Genomic DNA, 15,757 nt, shown 5'->3' with positions numbered 1-15,757 from the left:
GAAAAGCTACTTTTGTTTTTCTAGTGTTTCTTTCAAAAAGAAATTTCATTTAACAACCATGCCAAATGTAGTTTTCTTGTTGGGTTGAACCACATGATATCTTGAATCTTTTCTAGTTCTAAAGTTCTGTAACTGTTAGTCTAGCACAGATGAATTTGGCTGTTGTTGGAGTGGGCTGGTGGGACTCGAAGAGGAGAGGGATGATGTGGTGACATGATCCTGTGATATTAAGTTGAAATTCACTAAATGAAAATCATTTCTTCTAACCTAACAGCAATAACTATTAAAATGTTTGCACCAAAAGGGGAAAACTGGTGGATTCTCTTTTCCTCAGTGTTAGTGAAAAGTCTTTGTAGCAAACAATTTGCTACCTTTCTCAAGCCACAAGAGTAACATATAAACAGTACCACCCTGTTTACAACCATTTCTGTAGCTCTAGGTTACAATTAATTCGCATAGTAGAATGTGTTAGAAGTGTCCAATAATTTAGGGATACACAGTGATTCTAACTGATTATGAGAATTAACACTTTGTGAAACCTGATTTAGCATCAATTTGTTATAAGTGATGAGTGTGCAAGAGACATGGGTACATCTGTACAAAGTCTTACTGCAAAGTGTAGTTCCCGTCATAGCTCTAGGTCAAATAATTGGCTTTAGCTATTGTGGTCATCAAATTCAGGACTAGCTTTGGAGAAGCATAATTAGATTTGGAAAAACCAGTGTAAAAACAGAGAACTGACTTACTTTCCAATATTTCATCCAGAAAAATCATGAGTTCAGGTTTGATGGAGTTTCTCAGGACCCTTAGTACAGTAATTTCCCAGATTCACCATTCAAGATGTGTAATCAAAACAGCTCCATGTTATGAACATAGGTTGTGTGTTTCAACTGGATAAATAATTCATCCACAGTCAAGTTGTAAGTTAAACACTGGTTTATGATTCACTTTTTTAATTAATTCAAGAAATGTGAAGCATATTTAAAATTTTTCTCTCCCTCAGTTTTCTGCCTCTGTGTCTTTCTCTCTCACTTTTGTTAGCACTTGGGTTTTCTCTCGGCTTCCCTTCCCCAACACAGCACAGATTGAACATGCAAAGCACACAACACAGAAGAAAGACGACACCTGGGTCACTAGTCTCCTGGCTCACTTTGCTAATCTGCCTCAACTGCCATCACTAATTAGGTTGAAGAGATGACTACAGCCATGGCTGTTACTGCTGTTGCTGTATTTAAATGCAGTTGGAGAGCCATACATAATTTTTTTTCCACTTGATGAACTTATTATTCAATTTCTAATCTAGGAAGACAAGAGATTAACTTTCTGGAATTTGGGGACCTTTTTACAGGATTATGTACTCATAATGGTGAAATACATCTTCCATTATAAAAGGGTGTTTGTAACTTATCTGCAGAGTTTGATAGATAGTAAAATAAACACTCATGTACTCACCGCTGAACCTAAGAAATAGGCTAACGCCAATACCTTTGAAACCACTTTTATAACCCTCTCAAATATCTTCCTCCCCCAGAGGTGATCTCAACCTTGACTTGTACAGTATTAACCATTCCTCATCAATATCTGTCCTTAAATGACCTATTATTTGACTTTTCCTATTTTAATAATTATATAAGTAAAGTCATAGTGTGTATACTTGCGATTTGCAATTTTTTTGCTCAGCAAGCTTTTGAGACTCATCCATGTTGGTATATTTTATTTAATTTTATCATAGTCTAGTGTAACATTGCATGACTACAAAGAATTAATTTATTAATTCATTTGCCACCCATGGAGATTTGGGTTATTTCAAGGTTTTCTGTTGTTTTTTGCTATTACAAACTGTGTTATTTTTCTATTGCTGCATAACAAATGACCACAAACTTAAAGACTTAAAACAGCACAAATTTGTTATAGTTTTGTGGGTCTGGAGTCTTGGTGCAGCCTGGCTCAGCTGGTTTTCTTTGCTTAGGATCTCTTAAAGCAAAAATAAAGATGTTGGTCAGGGCTGCAGTCGCCTCAGAGGCCCACTGTCCTCTCCCAAGTTTAGTTCAGTTGTTGGTAGAATTTAGTCCTTTGTAGTTGTTAGACCGAGGTCTCCAATTCCTTGCTGTCTGCCAACTGCAGACCTTTCTCAGCTTCAGGGTCCACCCACCTTTCCCTGGCATGTGAACTGTTGCACAACATGGCATTTTGCTTATTCAAGGCCAGCAAAAGTAATATCTTTAGTTTTGAATCTTTTCTACCTCTTTTCAAGGCTCCCTGATTAGGTCAGGCCCACCGAGAGTGACATTCATTTGGATTAACTCAAAGTCAACTAATCAGAGACCTTAATTACTTCTGTGAAATCCACTCCTCTGTCATATAATGTAACACAATCATGGAGGTTATATCTCATCATATTCACAAGTTCTGCTCACACTTAAGGTGAGGGCATTATACAGGATACCAGAGAGTGGAAATCTTGGGGGCCATTTTAGAATTCTGCCTACCACATAAACAATTCCGTAAATGAATAATCTTGAATATGTCTCTTGTTTATTTTCTTGTAATTGTAGAAGTTCTTTATATGTTTTCTAACTCTTCTAAGTTTGGCTGAATTGTTTCAAAATGGTTTTAATCTATGCAGCCACCATTAAGAGAGTTTCTCTTCTATGCATGTTCAGTAACAATTAGAATTTATATTTCAATTAATTTTTATAATTTTCTTTATTAAAGTCTTGTCCATTTGTTAGACTTATTCCTAGATCACTCATATTATAATTTTTAAATTACATTTACTAATTCTTTCTTGCTAAAAACTTTTATGTATTAATCATATTCAGTGAACTCACTAGATTATCTTATTGTTTTTAGTAATTTGTAGGTTTAAAAAATTCTTCTATGTGGACAAATGTGTCATTTAACTAATAATGACAACTTTTCCCCCTTTTCAATTCTTCTGTTTTGTATTGCCTTTTCATATCTTATTGAGCTGGGTAGGTCCTCCATATGATGTTGAATAGAAGAAATAATAAACATTATCTTTTCTTTGTGATTTTAGAGGTAAAGCTTTTAATGCTTAGCCATTGAATATGATGCTTACTATATGTTTTGGGTGGATGTCCTTTATCCTTGTCCTTGTCTTCACAAATTGATGTAAAATTTCAAGGGTATTCTAACAAAACCTCAATAGGGACTTTGAGGAATTCAACAAGATGATTGTTAAATGTATATGAAAGATGAAAAGATTCAGAATAACCAAGATACCACTGAAGAGAAAGAAAAATATGTGGGAACATGACCTACTAGATACCAAAACTACTTATCAGAGATAAAGAGGGTCATTTCATGATGATAAAAGATCAATTCATCAACAGGACAACAGGATAGAACAATTCCAAAGGTTTATGCAACTAATAACAGCTTCAAAATACATGAAGCAAAAACTGATAGAACAGAAATAGTTCTCAATTATAGCTGAAGATTTCACTGTCTTGCTCTAGTAACTGATAAAACATATAGACAGCAAATCACTGAATATATAGAACACGTGAACAGTGCTATCAACCAACTCTATCTAAATGAATTTATGGCACAATTTATCCCCAAATAGCAGAATCTATAGTGCACATGGTACAGTTACCAAAATAAACCATATTCCGGTTCATAAAACAACTCAATACATTTAAGAATATTTAAATTATACAATTCCATTTCTGACCACAATGGAATTAAGTCAGAAATAAATAACAAAAGATACTGGAAAATAACCAAATATTTGGAAACTATACAGCATATTTCTAAATATCTTATGGGTCAAAGAAGAAATTACAAGGGCAATTGGGCAGTATTTTGAATTGAATGTGTTAATACTTAAAAAAAAGAGATGTCAATGGTATTTCTAATGTTATCATTGTTAGATTGGGTGGTGGGTTCACAAGTGTTTGCTTGTTATTATTCTTTAAGGCTTTAATATATGTTACATATATACTTCAGTTTATTAAAAATATACAATTAAAAGATAAATGTAAAATTGTCTGAAATAAACATGTGGAGAATGCTCTGAAGAAAGACCGTATAGGCATAATCCAAAGTGGATTGGGGCTAAATATACCCATATGATAAATTTCAAGCTTTCAATAATAAAGAACATTAAATCTCAGGCTACATTACATAGAGTCACTTGGTTAATTGTTGCTATTTTTACTTCTAAAAACATGTGACCTTGAATAACACTTGAGAACATACCACATCCCATGCTTGTTGCAAGTTCAGGTTCTCTGTAGTCTTTGTCAAAGAATAGAAAAGGAACATATGTGCTCCGTGCAGTTGCTTGTATCATTAGGAAAAAAAAAAAAAAAAAAAAAATCCACAGCATCTGCAATTCCTTGTTTAATTAGATCCTGAAGCAATGGCTGCAGCTGAGCCATTTATTGCTTCTGTAAACCAGAGGCAATAGAGGGAAGATGATTTTCCTAATGTCACTTTTGAAAGGGGAATATGATGGTAACAGCATAGGTGGGAGAACCCAGAGTGAAGAACTTAGACTGACCTCTGATGTAATGGAAACAACTAAAGAGAGGCAGCATGTTCAACATCTGGTAGCAAGGCATATGAAGTGGGGATAAAAACTGTGATGTCAAAGCAGGAAAAACTCAGATTTTACTAGAGTCACCAACCAAAGGATAATTATCAGTAAAATGTCAGCTCCTAATTCAGTTTTTATCATAATATAATGAGTAAATACCTTCATTCTTAAATCATTTTAATTTAATATGAGATATTTTTTGGAATTGTGTGTATAAAGAATTTTCCTGAGATATGCTCCTCAACACAAGCACAAATTGAACCATTGTTAATCTATTAGATTTTTCTTTGAAGTCAATAGTTACATGTTTTTTTTATTGGTAATTTTTAATTATTTTTGGATAAAAAATATAGTCTTCAAATAACTGTAATTCCCCCAGGCGAATATTTACCATAACAAAATATTTGCTGCCCAAGATCATTATATGTATTTTCCTAGTCCTTGAAGATTAAAGTGTAAATAATCCTTCCTTCCCAATATTGATAAACTTGTTTTTTAGATTCAAAACTTGCTTTAAAAAAAGATTATGTCATAAAGATTGCATAGAATATTTTTACTATTGGCTATAAAATATATCTTTAAAAACTCTTAATATTCACGGTACCTCAGAAAAATGACATTTTCATAACACTAAATGGAACCAGAAAAGCGTGTCAGATTTATAAAACTGTTTATTCCTACAAAACTATGAGAGTGGAAGGCTTTTAAAGAGGGCTGGCATGAGGCACTTCATTATTTTGAATGCCCGATTAATGTTCATAGTTTTCCGTTGCTCACTTTTATGTGGAGGTTGGTCTGAAATGCAGTATATTATGCAATGGTTTTGTCATGTATCAGGGATGATATTAACAGTCTAATGCTAAACAGGTTCTGAGGAAATGAAGAGGGAAAAAAATGACTTACTATATTTACCCTGAAACAAGATTCAATCTGCCACTGTGTTTAATGCTATATTTTTCATTATCTCACAAGCATATGTTGAAACCGCTACAGATGATGAAGTTAGCTGCTGGGCAGAGTTATCACCAATGCTCTCCATCTTTATTTTAATGAGAGGAATGAGCAAATTGTTTGTGACCTTTGTCAAGGGCTTCCTGGAAGATAGGAAACCTAACCACAAAATCACTAGCCTGGAGCCCTACTGAATATTCAAAACCACCATTCCTAGAATAAAATGTCTTATAACAAAGCTATTGTTTCTGATAGAGTCTTGTCTTGAACAAAAGGTCCAGCTAAAGGTAAAATATATTTTCTTTTAAAATATTACATGTGTAATATTTGTTAGTGGTTGTATTGGGTCTGTAAGGAAAACACATTTCCCTCAGGTCAACGGATCCTTAAAAATAACAATGCCTGCTACCAGTCAAGATACTGGAATCTTAGCTAACCCTGGCACATTTTAAAAATCGAGCCTCCTGGGTTAGACGGAATCACCATATCTAAATAGCAATACGTAGTAGCATCTATTGAGCACTTACCACTGTCGCTGTGCTAAGCTCTTTACTTGGTTATCTCATATAATCCTTACTCTGGAGATAAATCCTGTGATTATCTCTGTTTTATAGATTGCTGAACTGGACAGAGAAAGACCAAGTAATTTGCCTAAGGTTACCCAGTCAGTGTTGGAGCTCAGATAATGAAGCTCAGACCCAGCTCATCTGATTCTGGGTGCCTCATTACTGCACTATACTGAAGGAATCTGGATTTCCCAAATTGCTGTCTTTTGGGATGATCTTAGTTATTATATAAATGATATATATGGTATTTCTGTCAATTAAAGGATAAAAGTCTTTGGCTTCTGTGGCGCACACTCAATTATCCCACTAAATTTGTAAGAGCAATGGATAGCCTATGTTTCCCTGTAGGAGGATTGCATTTCCATCCAAGAATTATCATAACCCACCTCTACCTTGAAAATATTTTAGACATATATTTGGTACTGTCTGGAGAACAATATATTAGATGACATTCACTTTACTGCTATGGACTAAATGTCTCCCCACAAAATCCTAACCCCCAGTATGATGGTATTTGGAGGTGAGGCCTTTGGGAAGTAACTAGGTTTGATGAGAGAATGAGGGTAGAATCCTCATGATGGAATTAGTGTCCTTATAAAAAGAGAGCAGAGAAACCTCTCTCTCTCTCTCTCTCTCTCTCTCTACCAAGTGAGGACACAGTGAGAAGGCAGCTCTCCGCAAACCAAAAAGATGACCCTCACCAGATACTGAATCTGCTGGCACATTGATTTTAGACTTCTCAGCCTCCAGAACTGTGAGAAATAAATGTTTGCTGTTTGAGCCACCCATCCTATGTTATTCTGTTATAGCAGCCTGAACGGAATAAAACAGATGTCATTCACTTTATTGTCATTACACAAGCGAGAAAGTCTAAGCTAATATAAGCAGGTGTTTGCAAGTTATCACGAAGAACTCTGAACTAGGAGTCCAAAGACATGGCTTGGTTTCTTCTTTCATTGAATAGCCACGTATTGCTCACTCAATCTCCTTATGAATTGATTTCTTAAAAAAAAAAAATGAAAATCACTTTTCATTTAAAAATAAAACATAGTAATTTCTTTTTAAAAATATTCACAAAAAATATCCTTTTTAAATGCACTATAAATACACTTTTTAAATGCACTTCCATATCACTATTTCATAGAAACTCCACTCTCTCATTATTAAATAGATATTTCAAGAGTTATATTATGAACCAGTACATTGAATTTGCCCAAACTAAATGACTAAAGCCCCTGACACTGAATTTCAATCATATAATTTTATGTATGTGCATCTGTTAGTTGAAAAATTGGATATACACTGTCAAAATTTTTTAAACTGAAAGCTGTTTTGTAACATATTTTAAATGGAAAAATGGAATACAGTGTTATTCTCTTAGCTTGTTTCATTCTTGTTTGTTTTTTTTTTGTGGTTTTTTTTTTTTTTAGCTTCAGCAAAGAATTCTTGTCACCACATTAAAGAAATATGGACAGTCTTCAGCAATGAAATTGATAGTGAGCAAAAATGAAAATAAAACCATGGTTAATCATAAAAGACATAGTGAGAAGAGCAAAATTAGGGTTTGGAAGTGAGGAAAACCTATAAGCATTACTTTTTAAGAGTTATATCATTGGAACAATGTTGTTTAGTCCAACCTGACAATCCTATAAGCGATGACATACCAGTGGCACCTACTGATTCAGGTCCTCTTTACAGGGTTAGTCCTGAATGGCTTGACCTAATCTGAGCATGACGTATCTTTTCAGCTGTCTTAAACCTCTCAGGTCCATTTTTACTGATCATTATTCAGTTCTGATCTGGCCTAGCCTCTTAGGGGCTAAACATGAATCTTTCTACCAGTGGCCTCACTACCAGAAGCACATTCACGGAAGAACATGACAAATAGCTGTCCTGGTATGAACTGGCCCCCAGGTGGAGTGCCCACGTGCTTTGCCTTGGGCTAATGGTCAGGACTCAAACAGATGTGATGGGAAGTCTCATTGCTGTTTTATCAATTTATGCCGATTGATTTAATACTATAGTGGCTGCTACAAGAAGTTTGCAAAGGAAAATACATCTTGAAGATAATAATAGCGATATACTCTAGACTTCCATAAAGAAATTCTGAGAGAAGGAATGTTACCTGAAAGTGGTCTCCTACTCGTATGTCTTTTTGTAAAAAATTGAAGTAGAGTTGACTTACAACACTATATTAGTTTCAGTTGTACAAGAGTGATTTAATATTTTTACAGATCACGCATCATACAAAGTAACCCCAATATTGCCTGTGCTGTACATTACTTCCCTGTGACTTATTTATTATCTAACTGGTAGTTTGTGCCTCTTAACCCCCTTCACCTATTTCTCCCATCCCCCGCTGCCCTTCCCTCTGGCAACCACTACTATGTTCTCTGTGAGTCAGTTTCTGTGTTGTTATGTTTGTTCATTTGTTTTGCTTTTTAGATTCCACATGTAAGTGAAAACATGCTGTATTTGTCTTTCTCTGTCTTAACTTATTTCACTAAGCATAATACCCTCCAGGTACATTCATGTTGCTGCAAATTGCAAGATTTCATTCTTTTTTATGGCTAATATTCTATTGTGTGTGTATATATATATATATATATATATACACACACACACACACACACACCCCACAACTTTTTTATCCATTCATCTGCCTTCTTGTGTTATCATAGACGCTATCTTTGGCTGTCGGGATTGTAGTCTGTTTACACTAAGGTAGAAACCATTATTAAAGGAGTAAAAGTGATGTAAAATAAAAGGAGTGGAATTTGGAGTCAGGAAAGCTAATTCCAGGCTACCCATTGGGAGGGTCCAGATAAACCTCTCTCTGAGACATTTGTGGTTAGAGTTCTGCAAAACAGGGCTCTTAATTCCTACTTCATAAGACACTTTATAATATTAGAAAAAGATATATTAAAGACAGCATATATCCTAATAGGCATTAAGTGATCAATTAGTGCTTGAATATGCTTTTGTCTAGAGGCAAACATATTTATTCTTGTTTTATAAATGTAATTCTGACTTTCTGTAACATACTGAAACCATTGCTGATCCTAGTATGAGTGTTACACCTATTCATTCATGCACGTTGCATATTCAGTAAATATGTGTGCACACTGAAAAGTATGCATAGGAACACCTACATCCATATTCGCCTCTAAATTCAGATGCTTTGTGGACTCTCTGAAGCCCATTTGTTTTTTTTTCTCTATGTCCACAAATCCTAGAATAAGACATTTTGATTCAGAGCCTCTATTTCATGACATTTGTTTGGATGATTAAATTGATATAGCAGCACTAATAATGCTATCTGCCAAATGGTCCGCATTCCTTTGTCTTCTTTGATTATGCCACTGTTGGCTAAAGAATCAGGGAAGAAACTTCTAAAATTTGATTTTCTTTGTAAAAGCTGACTGGCTATATTCCAAGGGAGCAAAGCCAGATTATCTTTGGAAATTGAAACCAAAACCCTGGACTTGAGATCAGAGACCTTAGTGCTACCATTCATTAATACTGTTTTGATATCCAGCTCTTGAAAAATACTCTGTATGAACAATTGGGGAGTCTAGCAAAATAGTTTTGACATTTTGCTAACATTAGTGCTTCAACACTGAACCATCTGCTGGAGAGTTCTGAGTCTGAATGAAAGGTGTAAACCTGGATTAGCATCGATATGGTTTTCTATCAAGTTTGGCTTATTCTCATCTCACTGGATGTTTTCCAGGTCCCTTTGGAAGCCAAGATTGCCACTGTAGAGTGTAATGCCATATGTTAAGATTCATATGACATATTACCTAAAAGTCATGAATTATCATACCGTGTCTCTTTACAGAGCTGTGATTAGAAATGTTTATGTAAATGCACCTCCAAAGAAAAATGGTACCCACTGTTAGGCAACACTATGCATGGTAGAAATGACGACATTCCCTGACTCAAGTGTATCTTGAAAATAGTCTAATCCTGGCATAATGAAAAGTCAATGCCTTTTCCTAAATGTACTGATCTTAGAGGGGAGAGGACAGATCAGAGAAGTCACTAGGAATAAGCCAGGAACTTCTCTGAAACAATAAAATTACCAAGAATAATGACTCTAAAAGCTAAGTGATATGTCTAAGAGCAAGTCAAAAATTGCAGAACATATTGTGTTACTCAAAAAAACATAAAGATGAATGTTTTGTTCTGTTGAATATTTCAAAATGTAATATATATACAAACACACCCGTATTTATCCACACATACAAACGTACACATGGTATTCTCTAGTTGTTAATCAAAGATTCTGCAGGTTATAAGTAGAGCTTGACATTTTTCCCTAATGTTATTCAAGAAATGGATAAATGGAGCTCATCTTGGGATCTAAAAATATGACACAATATTTTGACTTTTAAAAGGCTTTGGAACTGCTCACTCTGTATTTCTTTATGCACAAATGGAAGGTAAGTATGTCGAGCTACTATTGCTACTAGTAAAAACAATAGACTTGCACAGCTCCAGCTACATCTCTTATTCTAGTCCCTTGCTATGAAACTTGTTATGGGTTAAGACATTAGGATTAGACTAACTTTGGGCAGGGAGACTGTTTCTATATTCTAACCAATGTTCTATATTTTATATTCTAATTAATGTTCATAGATACTGACAGATATACATTTATACTTTTCTTAGAGTATCTAGGATAGTTGTTTGATTACTGCCAAATGTTAAAAGAAAATACTAATCATTGTAAGAAACAAAGATAAGTCTTTGAGAACAAAACATCAGGCTTGTTTAATCTTCTGGATGTGTGACATTAATTTATTCTATACATGAATTAGTAATGAAAGATTAATTAAGACTGGTAATTCTAGGAACTTCCCTGGTGGCGCAGTGGTTGGGAATCTGCCGGCCAATTCAGGGGACACAGGTTCGAGCCCCGGTCCGGGAAGATCCCACATGCCGCCGAGCAGCTAAGCCCGTGCGCCACAACTACTGAGCCTGTGTTCTAGAGCCTGTGAGCCACAACTACTGAGCCCACACACCACAACTACTGAAACCTGCGTGCCTAGAGCCCATGTTCCGCAACAAGAGAAGCCACTGCAATGAGAGGCCCACACATCTCAATGGGGAGTGGGCCCTGCTCGCTGCAACTAGAGAAAGCCCGCACACAGCAAAGACCCAAAGCAGCCAAAAATAAGTAAATAAATAAATTTATTAAAATAAATAAATAAATAAAAATAAAATTGATTGGATTTGTTATTAAAAAAAAGAAAAAGATTGGTAATTCTATACATCAGCTGTAGGAGAGATATACATTTCTATACATAACAATAAATAATTAATTTTGTCAGTAACATTTTCTCTGTATATTTTAAATGATCTAATATATACGACATTCAAATGTAGGAATGTTTCCACATATAACTAGTCCAAATTATAAAGATTTCCAAATCTTTAGGAAATTATATGGAAGTAAGATTTTTTTATACATACATACATAAAAATATGTACATTCATGTAGCTACAAAATGAATAGCTACACCCAAACTTGCTGGCCCATATTTTACTCACTCCAATCAGACTTGGTGGGCATGTACTCAAGGTTCAGTGTCACTGTGGGATCAGCATGATCGGCTGTCACTGGTTTCACTGACATCTGTCCCCACAGTGAGACAAGCTGCAACATGAATTATTGAAGACATACACATGCAGATCTGTGTCATCATTATGCCAAATAATACACGTTGCCACACTCAAAAGCTGAAAGAAGTCATGGCCGACATTGTCTTTAACCTTTTTGATGATCTGCTACTGTATTACAGGTATAAAAGAGAAATACAACACATTTTGTGATTGGCTTTTGTTTCAGGTTAAAAAAAATCATCTCCCCACCTCCACCGAAGAGTTTTTATCTGCTCTCTTTAGCAGATATTTGCCAAATGGTTTGAACATGCTCATTTTGTTAAATCTTTCTGTTTCATCAGATGATTAATACCCTATAGTTAAATGATAAAAACAGAATTAGTCTCCTCATTTGTAAAGTGATTTCAATTTGGCAGATTAGTAGATGTTACTTCACTGAAAAAAATGTCTCTAATTGGGGGAGTTTGAAGCACCCTTATGAAAAATAATGCTTATATCAGTAATCTTTTCTAAAGTTATTGGGGAATTTAAACAAGAACATTGTGGATATTCTTATCAAACAGGAAATATACTCCAGAATAACAACTCTAGGGTCCATCACTTGAATATTTTATACTACTCTGAAGCAGTGCTATTGTAATACAACCCCCCAAAACCTCACAAAATTATATCTCACACTCAAGTTTTACCTATTATTTTTTATAGTTTTATGTTTATCTATTAAGGGTTGAATGATATATAAATATTTGTAATTCTGGGGCAAATGTGATTGCTATGTACTAATGATGTTACTATTTAATTGAATGATTCAAATATAACTCCTGTGGTTATATTTGAACAAGTTGCTTTAACCTCTCTGTGTCTCAGTTTTATTCTGCTGTTAAATGGCATATTTGCCTGCTGTGCAGCGTTGTTGTATAGGTAGAATAAACCAGTAACTGTAAAAATGCTTCACAAATTCAGAACACTTATTTAATATCTACAATAGTTGTTTATAAGCTAATAGCTCTTATAATGACATTCCTCTGGAGATATTTATTTGCATTTTAACAACAGGATCTAGGAAATTTCCCAATAATTCTAGCTATCCTGTCTTATTTTCCACTCCATTCTTATTTCTATTTCTAAGTTGATTGTCAAACACTCAGAAACTTGAATGGTGTCTGTGGCTCTTAGAAAAAAAATTTTGGTACACTCACTGCTTAGAAGAATGGAGTTGGATATTATTGGGAGAAAATTCTTCTTGGCTCTCTCATGTTTCTTCACCTCTTGTGGTCAGAGGAACTGACTGCTTTTGTTCTGGGCCATTATTTAAAGAATGTTTCCATAGTGAATAGCCTCGGAAGATAACATTTTCCTCCAGAGCAGTGGGCATACGTGCTTACTGTCCCGTGTAAAAGATTTGGGTTTTCTGAGCTCAGAGTTCCTCTCTGTAATGCAACCCACTGCACATGCAGATATCATCTGGCCCTTTTTCTGTGGCCCTGTTGGAACTGGAGCTCAACACAAATAATAGTTCTATGACCGCTGCTGTTATTGCGAGTAATAAACAAATCCTTCATCTTTGACCCAGGACGCTTTTACTAGCATTCATGAAACTGTAGTAGGCTAACTTGTTAGATTGCAAGTACAGTAAAATCTCAGACCCTTCACGATTCTTGGTAGATACTTCTAGAAAAAAACCCCCACTGTCCCAAAGTAGTTACCTCTTCCATGAGGAGAGACTGGGGGAAACTGACCTTGAAATAAAGGAATTACAAGGCAAGAAAGAATGAATGGAGTGGAGTCTAAGTTCACTACTCACTCCTGCTGATGCCAGGCTGTCGATAAAGGAAGGATTAAATGAAGTACAAACCTGATGATGTTGGGAATAGGAGTTTCTTGTGGAGAGATATAGGTAATGAATTCCTGATTCTGTACCTTTAACCTGCCTTCACCCACCACACAGCAAATACCTTCTGATCATAAACCAAAACAGTTCTGATATGGTTCATAGCTATTGCCCAGAAAGTTGCTTGTTCTCCTGCTGACTTGCTCCCATCCATCTCCCATCCAGTTCCTAGATCTTAACATTATCATCTGGTTAATTCCCTGTTTCTTCAGTTTGAACCTGATGTTTTTCTGACTACGAACATCAACACACTTTGGTTAAGAGGTGTTCTTTCATTTCTTTCTTGGATATTTTCTTAGAAATTAGTTGGGATTTTTTTGTTTGTTTTTGGTTTTGCTTTGGATAGCTGGTATATTTCTCTCTCTTTCTCTCTCTCTCTCTTTCTGTCTCTCTATCTCTCTCTTTTTTTTTTTTTTCTGGTAAAAATACTACATGCTTAGCCTTGACAGATCATTCTCCCCTTATTCTCAACTACATACTTGGATCAGATCAATTCCATTCCAAGTTCCTTTTGTGAAGTTAATTAGCATATTTTACCCTTCTCTCTACAGTGATTCCAAGATGGACATAACTTAACCAATCCATTAATCTCAAGTATTTTGCTGGTTATTCTGAATCAGATCTTGATGGAGCTGAACAAGTAGACACAGTTTTGGTTGCTGCAGCAGCCATAAACAGACCTGATGGGATAGAGGAGACAAATAGAGAAACAGGTTTCTGGTCACATAATTTTTCATGCTGGATCAAGGCTTATTGTCTGATGCTATTGATGGACTTTTCATTCAAATAATACTGTAACATTCCTTTTTGGGGTTGAGTTTTCTGATATAAGCAATGGAAAATATCCTAATTAATAAAGATAATATATACTGCCCTGGATTCAGTCCTTTAAGGCTCAATTCTTGGTATTGACAGAATCATTGTTCTGGTTGAGCCAATATAGATCTTCTAAAGTGGTGTTTACAATATTCTGGAGAAAGATTTTTTAAAAATGGAAAAAGAAAAAGAGTATTGGTAAATACCATTGTTTGGGAATGCAAGTTGACCCAGTAAATTCATGTTGCCTCTGCCTGGATTGAGTAAAATTTTGAAGCCAATTAAGTTGGTCCTATGGATTCAGTATCTTTTTTATGTGCCCTCTTTCTTTGTCTATCAGAGTTCTGTAAACTTTGACTCCTGATATCTTGCTTAGTTGCCAGGCACCTTATATTCTTTCTTTCCAGACCCCTGTCCAATCTAGTTCTCAAAGACTTCACACTGAAGTGTTGGTTCCTGTGTGTGCGTGTGTGTGTGCATGTGTGAACTCCCTGGAGAATATGTCAGAAATCTATGAGTCCTTTTCCACCAAATATTCACCCAAATGCATTTAAACAAAAATTTGCATATAGTTTAAGAAGGCTTACTATTTCTCTAAATCTTGTCTATGGTACAGGAGTCCCAGGTTAAGAGCCCATTCATTAAGTTATAAATAACAGATAATACCTTTATGTGTTAACCCCTCCCCCAAATATTTTTATTTGCACAACAGTTAGAATCTTAAATAAAGGATACAGTTCTAACTGTGTAACTCTGTGTACTATCCAGTGGTTGGTATAAGGTAATTTGGGTGAAGGCACCTTCTGTCTTTCCTGAAACCTCACTGGTTCAAAACCTTACCTACTGTATTCTTACTGGTCTAGTATGTGAAACTGGGCATTAATGGGAATCAGAGAGCTAGTTCCTAGTCATTATATTGGAGTAATAGTCTTCTGTAATAATGTAATAATGTACTACATTAATAATGTAATAATGCTGACTCTGTAGCAAACAGATTTGACAGTTGTCTATATGGAGTAATTTTTGCATTGTGCTCCATTATTCCCCAGGCTAGTGTGAGACCAGAATAAACCTTGGAGAAGGTTAGTTTCCTTTCAAACTCAAAGAGTTGAGGGCATACAGTTAATTAAATAAAAAAATCATAATGCACTTCTAGGTACTTGACTAGGGTGTGTAAATTACCAAGATTGCATTAAGTATAAAGTTGTTTTGTGCCAGAATAAGAGAAAAAGATAGACATCTACCTTACTCCATATGTCTTCATACGTCTTATAATCCAGGGTATGCATATGTAACTATAAAATTCCATTTTTTAGTTTATCATATATGCCACACTTT

General features: G+C 35.2%; 1 protein-coding gene across 1 annotated transcript in view; it reads left to right on the top strand.

Annotated features, from left to right (window-relative positions):
• Positions 1 to 12,659, top strand: part of LOC309627472 (uncharacterized protein) — a 347,968-nt gene extending 335,309 nt beyond the window's left edge. Inside the window, exon 6 of the mRNA XM_082389459.1 lies at positions 10,941 to 12,659. The gene's annotated coding sequence lies outside the window, so the exon portion shown is untranslated. The remainder of the gene's footprint in view (positions 1 to 10,940) is intronic.
• The last annotated feature ends 3,098 nt before the right edge of the window (positions 12,660 to 15,757 follow it).

This window comes from Balaenoptera borealis (assembly GCF_965194805.1).
Source record: "Balaenoptera borealis genome assembly, chromosome: 4".
Taxonomy (NCBI): Eukaryota; Metazoa; Chordata; class Mammalia; order Artiodactyla; family Balaenopteridae; genus Balaenoptera; species Balaenoptera borealis.
This window is presented reverse-complemented; position numbering and strand designations above follow the sequence as displayed.